At 58.0% G+C, this 11,889-nt stretch overlaps 1 long non-coding RNA gene across 1 annotated transcript in view; it reads right to left on the bottom strand.

Moving 5' to 3' along the window:
- Positions 1-6,032: 6,032 nt before the first annotated feature.
- The window catches only part of LOC131486935 (uncharacterized), a 31,692-nt gene continuing 25,835 nt past the window's right edge, over positions 6,033-11,889 (bottom strand). Inside the window, exon 4 of the long non-coding RNA XR_009249526.1 lies at positions 6,033-6,295. This is a non-coding gene — a long non-coding RNA (uncharacterized LOC131486935). The remainder of the gene's footprint in view (positions 6,296-11,889) is intronic.

Below are 11,889 nucleotides of genomic sequence, written 5' to 3'. Positions count from 1 at the left end.
GGCCTCAGCTAACAATGAACAGAAGGGAGGATGATGGGGTAGGGTCCTGGGGTACATTGAATACCCAGAGGGCTTTGAGTGCTCTGACCGCCTCCCCTACCCCCCTGCCAGCCAGCCTATCCTGCAGTCCTTGGAGGGGAGCAGGACCCAGGAGTGGCTGGAGTCGAGACTGGCCAAGCACTTCTCTGTGGTGGGGAGGGCTTTCTGGGCAGGGGGACCCCACGGCCAAGGCCTGGCAGGAGAACCAGTGGGCTCCTGAGGGCAGCACCATCCTGGGCTGGGGGCATGCAGGAAGGAGATGAGGCTGTCCAGGCCCTGGAAGCCCAGAGAGGCCAGAAAGGGTAGTCAGGGAAGGCTTCCTGGAAGAGGCAAGCAAGGCAGGAGGAAGCATGACTTGGAAGAGACAGGAAGGGGGTGCAAGGAAAACACGCCCTTTCCCTGATGTGGCCGGGAACCCCCACCCCCCGCCCCACGGCAAGTCTCCTTCATTCTCACTGTCCTTCCTTGTTCTCCCTACCCGAGGCCAAGGGACACCAGGGGAGCAGCTCTCTCCCCTGCCACGTAGTCAAAGTACCTAAATGAGCTAGCTGCTGGTGCATCATGGAGGGACAACCCCCTTCTCTCCTCCCTCCCCCTGCCCTGCTGGGCCAGTGGCCAGACTTTCCAGAGGGGGCTCCTTAGAATCAGAAAAGGGAGGGGAGAATTGAGCCAGAAGCAGAGCACAGAGGGGAAGAGGTAAGACGGGAAAGGATGGTGAGGGGACACGGGGCATCTCGGGAGGATGTGCAGCAGTGTGAGGGAAGCTACCTACCATGGAACCAGTGTGCTGTGTCACCTCCGTGCCTTCCCTCGGGAGCCGTGAGGACGGTCTCCTCCAGGTTGGCCGCTGCTCCCCGCAGCCCGTGACCACAAGCAATGCTCTTTGGAGCCCCTCCCCCGGGCCAGTAGGTCCAGCCGTGGGCACTGGGTGCCCTACAGCCTCCCGGACCTTCTTTAGGACCTGCCATCCTGTGGCTATGAGCGGGAGGAGGGTCACTCTCCTGGGCTCCAGGGATGCCCAGATTCTCTGAGAAAGGCCTTAGTCCCCCAACATTTGGGGCCCTTCCCAAAGCCGCTGGCTCCAGAAGAGAGAAGGACGGGCACCCCCTGTCTCGCTGAATCCCCCGGGCCCCCGTCTGTCCTTGGCTGGGTCCTCACCGGGAACCTCCACCTGCAGCCCGGAGGCCGGCACAGCGGGAGGACAGCCATGTCCAGAGGCCCCGGGCCCTCTGCTGGGGCCTGGGTGGGGATGTCCCCTGAGCACCATGCTCCCCGTCACTCCCCACTGGCTCCATTACCGCGAGAGCTGTGATAATACAGTGATCAGGAGAATCCTTGCTTCCATTTCTTGAGCGTGCCTCCCTCAGCATGAGTGAAACATTGGCCCCCTTGGAGGCCTCGAGAGAGGGGCTCAGGGACGCGAGTGCAGGGGAAGGGAGGTGTCTCTCCCAGAAAGGGAGAGAAAGGAGAGGATCAATGTTGTTTCCACTCTTTTTCCTCTCAGCCCCAGCCAAGTCCCTGTCCCTGCTCCCCTGTGTCTGGTCCCCGCAGGCTGTGGGCTTTAGGCAATTCTAGGCCTGCTGTGGGTAGCCTACAGGCACGTTGGGGAAGGGCCACAGGGCTCTGGGCTGCGGGAGGGGGGAGGCAGAACTGGGGCTGAGCAGAGAGCCCTGGCTAGGTCGCTGGGAGTTCTCTTCCTGGCTCAGTCGCTTCTGGCTGTGTGATCTGGGACAGCTGCTTGCCCTCTCTGGGCCTGACCTTCCCCATCTACAGAAGGAGGTGGTGTTTTCACTGGATCATTCCTGAGGTCCTTTCCCAGCTATGATAGTTTGTGAGCTAAGGATCACAGCGAGGATAGTTGGGAGGACTGGGAATCGAGCTCCGTCCCAGCGGGGGCTCCGTGACCAGGACTGGCTTGAGAACCGGGTGGATCGGATTCTCAAATCCCCGAGGCTCCCCTTACCCCAGCCCAGCTTCCCCTCCTTACCTCCACGCCCTGTCGGGGCCTGGGTCCCTCCCCAACAGAAGCCTTCCCTGCTCAGAAGGGAGGGTCTGGGAGCCTCCGAGCCATCTAAGCTCTGCTCTGGGCCTGGATCTCCAGGACCCGCTGCAGTAGGGACTCCATGACGTCAGGGGTTATTCCGTTTTGTTCTAGAAGAGTGTGGCCATGTGGACAGGCCTTGGAGGCTAAGGAGCAGTTCCCTGGGGGGTGGGGGGAGGTGGGGAAGGTTAACAGAAGAGTTGGGGAGGTGCCAGGCATGAGGGCATATCTGGGACACTTCTTGGGGGAGTTGACACTTGGGACTCTGAGTTTGGGCGACAGTTGGCCAGACTGCCTGAGTTAGAATCCCGGCTGCAGCACTCACCAGCTGTGTGACCTTGGCAAGCTACCCAGCCTACAAGAAGGAAGCATCTTAGATTGCCAGAACAAGAACAATGTGCAAAGCACCTGACACAGCAAATGATCAATAACTGAGACGTGGTAATGTGGTTGTGGTCGCATTAACAACAGCAGCCAGCAGCAGCAGCAGCGACGACAGCATCCCAACCCCATCCTTGTTAGCTTCCGCCCTTGGACAAGGGATCAGGGGCACAGAAAGGGCGGTTTCCCTCGGCTTTCCAGGCCCAGAACCAGCCCGGCGGCTCCCTGCAGTTCTGAGACATGGCCAGCAGGTGGCAGCATTTCACTGCAGTTAAAGGGCGCTGAGCTTCCCTCCCCAGGCCGAAGGCGGCCCCCCACAGCTCTTTCTCAAGGGGAGCCCCTTTCTGCACTCCTTCTGCATGAGCTAAGCAGATCTTGCCCTAGACTGTGGGACGTGTGATTACAGGCCAGCAGTCCCCCAGCTGGGCAGGAACAAGAGGTTGCTGCTGACCCCACCGAACTCTGCCCAGGCTGGCTCGGGGGGGGGGGGCTGCAGGGTCCCCTCCGTGTGGGAGCTGCTGCCCTTGGGCTCTCCCTGCAGGCGGGCAGGCTGAGGGAGGGGGTCTGGTGGGCATGTCAGGTTCAGTTCTGCAGCCCCTGAAGCTTGAGGGGACTCCGTACAGGGCAGACCAACAGGTGAGGTGGTAAATAGAAAGGCAGAGTCCTCAAAATCGAAGGCGACAGCAAATCGAGGGGCAGAGCCCCTTGACTTCTGTCAGCCTCAGATTTCCTGCTTACCAGATGGGGAGATCTGTATCTCCCTTCTGACTGACTGTGCAGGGAGATCGGAAGGATAAGAGTTGGGGCCAGGAATGAATGTCCAGAGGGGGTGGGGACTGGGAGGCAGAGGTGGGGACCCAGCTCTTGTCTGGGCCTCCTCTTCCCACCAAACCTTCAAATCGCCTCCCAGGAGGGACCCAGGCAGTTTTATCTTTCTGAGGATTGACGATTAAGTTTGAAAACCGGCAAGGCTGAGGCTGGGAAGGGCCAAGGCAAGGAGGAGGAATCGGGGACCGGGGTCATGGGAACCACTAGACCCTCTTGCAAGAGGGGGGGCAGTGGGGGGGGCAGGACCCCCCCTCCCCCAGGGACTGAGAACGATGCCCTAGTCCCTGGGGGCTGTCCAGGGAGGGCAGAAGCCAGGTCAGGGAGGAAGGGAAGGTCTTTGGCTAGCTGGTGGTGAAGGAATTAATCCTAAGTGGACTGATAGTTTGTTTCCCTACTGGCTTTGGGGTGGCTTTGGGGGGCAAACTGCATTTCCGTCCTCGTGTGTAGACCCTCAATGGACCGCAAGCCTTAGCGCTGACTGGCAACATGCAGAAGGTGAATCTGTCAGAGGAAGGCACGGCCTTGAGAGCCTGTCACTGAAAAGGACTCACGGTTATTCCTTGGGAGGCAAGGTTGTGGGTCTTCGATGGCTCAGGCAGGGGACCCTCCTAGGGGGTGACCTGGACCAGATGACCCGAAGCCTAGGCTTGGGTCCACCGCGCAGGCCCAGGTGACAGAGAGGGCTGGGGGTGAGGATTCAGAATGGCGGGACCCAGGGGCTTCCTCATTCATTGCCAATATTCGTGGTGCACCAAGATCTCAGCACGGGGAGACAGGAGGCACTCTCTCTGTGGAAATTACAGCTGGTCGGGGAAGCCGAAGATAAAGTCACCGGTGAATGTGGGCTGACTTAGATGTGATAAGTGTCCTACAGAGCATGACATATGACACACGGTGCCGTCAGGGAGCAGGGCTGGGGGAGGCGGGCTCTCCCTCTGAGGGGATCTGGGGGTGAGGATCGCCCAGCAGGGGACCTGCCTGAAAGAGTATGTTCTGCAAGTATGGGGACGGCGGGGGCCAGCCGGCTGGGGGTGCTGAGGAGGGGACCCTGGGCAGCAGTGAGGCGGGCAGGGCCCCAGGGCACAGTGCCTCGTGGGGAATTGGGGCTTCCCGTAAATGGTGGCACTGACACAGCAGGAGGGTGAGTGATCATATTAGCGCCCTAAGAAGAGGGCCCCGGGACAGGTTGGGGTGACACTGGAGTGGAGGTCCAGGCGGACAGTGATGGTGGCCGGAGACATGGGCGGTGGGGCCGATTGTGGCGGGTGATGCTATTCCGGATGGCGGAAGAAGCAACGACAAGGGGGCTAGGCGTGCAGGGGGGTGAGGCAGTTTGGGAAACTGGCCGAGAGCAGAGGGCCCGTGGGCAGGTGAGGCAGGTGGGAGGTCCCAGCTGCAGGGGGAGGAGGGCCAAGGCTCAGCTGCACAGGCTCGGGGGGGGGGGGGGGGGAGGTTGGGGTGGGGGTGTGGGGAGCGAGTCCTGCCATGGGGCGTGGAAGCAGGGAAGGCGCATTTGGCGACAGGGCCCCAGAGACAGCTCCTTGCCTGTCCGTCCTCCTGGGAGGCAGCATGCTGTCCTGGATCTGAATCCTGACCCCAGCAGTTAGTGGCTGGGTCAGCAGAACTAGTTACTTATTCTTCCTGGTCCTCAGTTTTCTCCTCTGTGAAGTGGGGCTGCCCCCTGGGGTTTTTGTGAGGATCAGAGGAAGGGAAACTAGGAAAGAGTCACCACGGTGACCGACACCTTGTATCACCTGGTAAATAGGTGCTCAGTGAACGGGCATCGAGGACAGGACAGAGGGAGGCCCCTCCCCATCCCCCTGCTCTTGCTGCTGGTGGAGACAGAGTCCAACCTCCCCCATCTAGGGAGGGACCTGCTTGTCCCACAAGACCACCCGACTCTGGTTCCTGGGGCCCTCCCTCCCCCGTGTCGGGCAGGCGGCCAGGGGCCCTCCCAGTCGCGTCTGGCAGGGTTGCCAAACTGTAAGAACGGAGGCTAATTCTTGTCTTCCCCGAGTGCAGGGCGGGCCACTACATGCACGGGTGGCCGAGGTAATTAATTTACACATTTCATCCTGCTTAGACTAATAAGCTTCTATATCCTCCTTCTCCACTGAGTCTGAACCTCCGTGCCGGGCCTGCCAGAGACGTTTCACCCGGCAGTGACGAGACCAGGCTCCAAGAAAGGCGGTGAAGGGAAGCCGGTGAAGGGGGAGTAACATGGAGCGAATTCTGCCGTTTTGTTAAGAAAGGGGGAAATGCACCCACAGATCTGCTTGGAGGTTCGAGCCTGGAGGCTTACACCCGCCACGGGCTGCCCCGGGGGGGAGCCGAGGCCCTGCAAAGCAGGCCAGATCCTTCTCTACTTTTTGAGTCTCAAATGCTGCGAATGTATCTCATACTCAGAATTCATCGGCTGTCCACAAATCAATACGCATGTAATGCAAACAGCCCATTTGTGTAGCCCGCGTTCGTTGGCTCCCCCCATGCGCCTGAGAACGAGGGTGCAGGAGAGTAAGTCCTGTCACTCTCTTCAAAGAGTGAGAGGTGGGGGTACGAGGTCATCCTTGAAGACCATAACCAGTGGTGACTGCAACGCCCAGAAGCCCAGGCTTGTGGGGCTCAGGGAGGAATCCGAGTGGAGTTCGGGGCTTCCTGGAGGAGGAAGGCTTGAGCCATTTTGAAGGTAGGGTAGGAGTTGACCAGATGGAGAGGAGAGGAAGACCTGGATGGAGCCGACAAGTGAGTTGCAATTCTGATTGTTAAAATGTGGGTTGCACTTGGGCCCCGGCACCCGCACCCATAACGTGGGGAGAATTTGCTGGGGGAGCCCCTACAGTGATCACCAACCCCTCTCACCGGCCTGGAGTCTTTGGTGGGAGCTTAAGGACCCGGGTCTGTGCTGGCTGCAGAGACGCTTTCTTGTCAGCTGAGGACACAGGGCCAGCTCCTTCCGGCTGCTTCCCCCTACTTATGGATTCCATTTGTACGCTCCGATTCCAAATCCTGCAGGATTTAATATCCACTCTGTAATCTACTGGCACCAATAGGTATTATCTAACTAAACCTTAAATTGAAAATGCTAGGCTTCCATTTTCCCCACGCCGTCGGGAGAAGTCGGGGCTCGCTACGTCTGATGTAATTTACTCTTGTGCTAATTAAACTGTGTCACATTGCTGTCCTCGCAGGCACGAAGCTGGCACCCGCCCCCCGCCCCCCCGACACGCCTCACGATGCAGCCCCGGGGTGGACGAGGCCAGGCAGGGAATTGGGCTGGCCAATCTGGGGGCTGCAAGACTGGCCCCGCGTCTACCCCAAGTATCTCGCGCTTTAAGCCCATTTCACTTCGTGAGAGGTTAACAGTTTACTTTCTGTTAATGGGCATTCATTCATGCACGCACACACTCATTCAATCACTTGTACATTTATTAAGCACTCACGGAAGGCATGGAAATAAAAGATGCTAGACACACAGTCAAGGCGCCTCTTACCCACCCAGCCCCCCCGGCCCCCCCCCCCCCCGCCATTCGCCATGACGGTTCTATATGATGCCAATTCCCAGGCCACCCCAGCTCACAGAAGAACTCCAGGCGGGGAGGAGGAAGAACAGATAATGTCATAGATGCTTTCTCTTCAGCAGACATAAAATGACGGTTTTCAAGAAATTAAGCTTATTGAGACCGTTGAAGATCCACATGCAGTGGTAATTCACATGCAGTGGATTCACGAAGGGATCCCATGTTGCCCCCGCTAACACCATCTTGCAGAACCTACGTACGATATCGCAACCCAGGATACTGGCACCGATGCGGTCCAGGCACAGAGCATTTCCTTGGTTTCCATCCTTTCCACGAGGGTGTCTCCTGTTGCCCTTCTGTAGACATCCTCACCTCCCCTTCCTCCCCTTCCCTGAGGGGTTGCCCCTGATCTGTTCTCCCTTTCTTTCATTTTGTTATTTCACAATGCCAAATACGTAGTGACCTTTGCAAGTCGGCCTGAGCGACTAATGTGACACGGCAAGGTAAGCATCACTCCACGTGTTACAGAAACGCAAGTTGAGGCCGGGGCAGTGAGCAGGATTCAAGCCCGGTTCATCCTGAGTCCCAGACCTGGCTCGCCGTGGCCACCGTGACTTGCAGGTGGCATTGGAACCGATGACTCTCAGTGCTCCCCCTGTCAGGGGGAGTCCCCTTGGCATCCAGCACATGGCCGGAGGTCCTGGCCCTGGATTGTCGGGGGGTCTCAGTCCCAGACGCGGGAGGGAGCAGTCCCCAGCCTGTGCCTCCCAGCCTGGCTTCTCAAGGGCAGACAGAAGGGGGCCCTGCCCTGGGCCCCCTGCCGTGGTGAAGGGCTCAGGCAGGATGATTCCTGGAAACAGACCTTCCACCTTGTCCGGAGGGGCCCCAGTGGACTCAGGTGCTGTCTCCTGCCTGACATCGTGACGGGCTGGTTGCACTCCTCAGGACGGGGGGGGGGGGGGGGGGGGGGGGGGGGAGGCTCACGCCCTGAAGTCTCCTCCCCCCTGCAGCTCTCCGAGTGCTCTCCAAGCCTCACAGCCCGAGACTGGGTCTCATGGCCCTCTAGTCAGGTCAGACTCAGGGCCACAACTGGTCAGCTCAGAGGCAATGTCACTTGCGGAGCTAACCAAGCGTGGGATTGTTCAGATTGCTGGAAGGAGCGGCTCCCCCGTGTGCACCCCTCCCGTCTGCCAGCTGTCACCTGGGTCCTGCTCCTGCCATACCCTGACCCAGTGGCTGATGGGGGGTTACCAAGCCAGGACCCACGGCTCCCATATCACTGTAACAAGAGCTTCGTCTCTATGAGGAGGACTTAGATCCTGCTCCCTAGGGAGGGGGGGTCTGGCTCTTCCTGTACCCAGTAGGGGGCGGTCATTCCCCAGACTCAGCCCTGCGGTCCCTGGGCTTGTGCCTGAGGACATGAGTTGGCCTGGGGTGGGCTGTAGACTAGGGCTGGAGATAGCAGGGGTGACCCAAGCCCCTGGGCATCAGAGTAGGGCCAGGGCCAATGGCAAGGAGGTGTGATAAGAGGCAGACAATGTCTACTCAATGCAAGAATCTTGCAGTAACTAGAACTATCCAACAGTCGAGCAGACTGCTTGGTGAGGTAGTAAGTTCCCTGGCGGTGAAGGCATTCGCTCATTCAGTCAACACACATTGATTGTCTCCCTTGGGAAGGCCATCCGCCATTGTGGCTCTCGGCTCTGGAATCACTCACCTTTAGCAAGTTCTCTGTGCCCCACTTGCCTCACCTGCAAAATGGGAGTAATAACGGTCCCTCACCTGTCTCAGCAGAACCCGACCCTGCTTCCCATGATGCTCCACCACACCACCCTCCTGCCTTGTACCTGGCAACACGGCAGGGGCGACTCCCGTCAAAGCGCTCTCAACAGGTTACTCTCATTTCACCCTCGGGGCAAATGTCTGCGTAAGTGGGAAGGGCTATCAGTCAGCCCAACTCACGGGCGAGAAAACAGAGTCGGGATGGGTCTCTGAACACTCAGAGCACCTGCCTCCTGTGGGCTTTAGAGCAGCCACGGCTACGTCCTTGGAAGCTTCTGGACTCCGAGATGCAGCAGGTCAGAGGCCGTGCAGTGAAAGTGGGACCTGGGTAGGGGCCGAGGATGGAAGAGGCGGTGCAAGCCGGTGGGTGGGTCTGGGCAAGATCGAATGTGGCTGAGGCCAGACCCCCACGCCCCTCCCCGCTCCCACGGGCAGAAGGAAACCGGAGGCTTCTCCGCCGGGGACGGTGGCTACACATCAAAAGGGCATCACACAAGCACTCTTGATAAACAGCAGGTAGCCCCGCTCCCACTAGCTAACAGGATTAATCTAAATGCACACAGACGCAGCTGGGCAAAATCAAAACACAGAACCCGGGCTAAAGTACAGCACTTAACGGGGAGCCCTCGGAGCCTCGCGACACGTCACCTGACTTGCTCGCCCACCACAGGGGTGAGGACGGCAGGAGGAGGCCACGTGTGATGGCTATGTGTGGCATGGAGGTCAAGGGGACCCTGGAGGGGAGCCGGGGACCGGGGAAGTCAGGCAGCCACAGAGGGGGGTAGGGCATTCTCTGAGGGCTCAGAGTGTCAGCTGGGTGGGTGCATCCTGAAAGGTGGAGGCAGCTGGCGTGCCCTGAAGAAGCGGAGAGCCCCTGAGTGCTCCTGTGACCAGCACACCCACCTGCCAAGTTCTGCCTGACGAGAGGGTCCCATCCCGGGGAACCCTACCCGAGGGCAGTCACAAAAAGAGAAGCAAGGTCTTCAGGTGGCTCTGCCTGGTGGTCTGGCCTCCTGAGCCTTATTCCGGCCTCCACGGTGAAGGAAGGGAGGGAAACTCATTACCAGATAACTACATTCAAGCCCTCACTATGGCTATTATAGCCCACTTTACAGAAGAGGAAACTGAGGCAGAGTTAGCTGTCAGATCAGCTGGGACCCAGAGCCTGTGTTCCCGGCACTGCTCCAAGCTTCCTCCCAAATCATCACTTTAGTCAGAAGCAGATCTTTTTCCTGGGCACTTGCCTTGAGCTCAAATCAGCTCCAAAGCCAAGGTCAGAGCAGAAGCTTCTAAACTTCCGGGGTCTAGATCCATGCTTCCCTCCGCTTCAGCTCAGGACACCCATCACCTTGGTGACGTCCTCTGGCTCTCTGGTGATGCTGGCTGTCGTGGGCCTGGAAGCCCCTGGGATGGGACTCCAGGGGAGAGTGAGAAAGACCATGGAAATGACTTTCTGAGTCCCTCAATCTGGGAGGGAACTGGGGGAGGGTGGGTCACCACATCCATCCCTCAGCCTCTAGTTGGCAGGTGAACCAAGGACATATCCCCCTTTCCTCAAATCTTAGGAATGAGAAAGCCAGGGTGCCTGGGTGGCTCAGTTGCTTAAGCTTCTGACTTCAGCTCAGGTCATGATCTCATGGTTTGCGGGTTCAGGCCCCGTGTCGGGCTCTCTGCTGTCAGCATAGAGCTGCTGTCTCTGCTTTCTGCTTCAGATCCTCCCTCTCTCCCTCTCTCTCTCTCTCTCTCTCATAAATGAACAACAACAACAGGGGAGGAGCCAAGGTGGCGGAACAGCATGGAAGTTTTTTAGGTGCCTCGCATCCCCAAAATACAGCCAGACCAACACTAAACCATCCTGCACACCTAGAAAACTGGTCTGAGGATTAACACAATAATCTGCACAACCTGAACCACACAACTCAGCAGGTACACGGCGCGGAGAGGTGAACTTGGGAAGAGAGAAGCCGCGGAGGGCAGGGCGGTGTTTTGCGTGTGGAGAGAGGATGGAGACAGGGGGTGGGGGTGGGGGGGTGGGGAGGAGAATATGGGAAAAGCACCCCCCCCCTGCAAAAGCAGCTGGAGAGAAAGTGGAAAAGTGGAAACAGCCGCAGGGACTGAACTAAAAAGGGAGAAAGGAGAGGGTTTCAATTCCATTAAGACTATAAACGGGGAGCGCAGAGTCTGAAACTCCGCAGCTGGTACCTGGTGGTGCTCTGGTGGGAAGGGCGAATCCCCAGGAGCAGAGCGGGGTCCGGGGTTCAGGCCACACGGGGAGAGGTGGCTCCCCTGCTGGGAGGACACCTGGCAGAGGCTGTGTGGCTCCCCCGCCCCCAAAGGCAAGGCCCCAGTGGCCCCGGGAGAACAACCACATTCACCGGTGCTGGAACAAGGTCGTTGTGGGTGAAGCCTGGTGCCGGATGGGTGTTGTGATTTTCCATAGTCCCTGAAATGCTGCTGCTACACTGTCTCGCAAACTCTTTCTGGGACGGGCTGGCCCCCGGCCGCAGTCTCTGGGCAGCAGCAGCACGGTCCTGCCAACGTTCCTGGGTGCGGCCGGCACCCGGCCATTGCTCGGTGAGACCCTCCAGCAGACGGGCAGAACGGGTCAAAGCCGCAGCTTCTCAGAAGTAAGGAGTCGGGAAACAGCCGCATCTGAGACAAAACTCGGGAGGGAGGTGCTGCCTGGGGCTTGGTCACGAACCGTGTAAAAGCGGGGAGTAGATGGAAGCCGAAGACAAAGGACGGGTGCGCGATGCTGATCGGGGAGAACAGAATTCAGATACTACAGACCGGGTGGCTGGGTGACGCCATTTAACCGCTCCCGCGCATGCGCATACGCACCTACGCGCGCCACAACGATCTGCCCCAGTAAGCTAAGCAGCGCCATCTAGTGGAGAGCGGAGCCGTTACACTAAGCCCCGCCCAACTGGGCCAACCTTGTTCTTCAGGAACACAAGTCTCTCCGCCTGCGTAGTTTATGGACAATAAAGCGTTTCATAGTTTGACTATGTTTGACATAGTTTTCTAGGGGAAAACGAAGTCATGTTTCAGTCTGTTCGCTGGTCCACCTATTCAATTTTCTTTCTTTTTTTTTCTCTTTTTTGTTTCTTTTCATTTTCTTGAATACAGAAAGAGAAAAAATTCATTTTTATTTTCAATTTCTATTAAAAACATTTTTGTTTGTTTTTTCTACTATATTTCTTACTTTTGTGTATATTTTTTCAAATTCCATTTTACTTCCATCATTTCATTTTAGTCTACTTCAGTGTATTCAGTTTTTCAAATTTTCAAACAATTTTC

Source organism: Neofelis nebulosa, chromosome 10 (genome assembly GCF_028018385.1).
Source record: "Neofelis nebulosa isolate mNeoNeb1 chromosome 10, mNeoNeb1.pri, whole genome shotgun sequence".
Lineage (NCBI taxonomy): Eukaryota > Metazoa > Chordata > Mammalia > Carnivora > Felidae > Neofelis > Neofelis nebulosa.
Note: the sequence above shows the minus strand (reverse complement) of the source record. Positions and strands in the feature narration are given on the sequence as shown.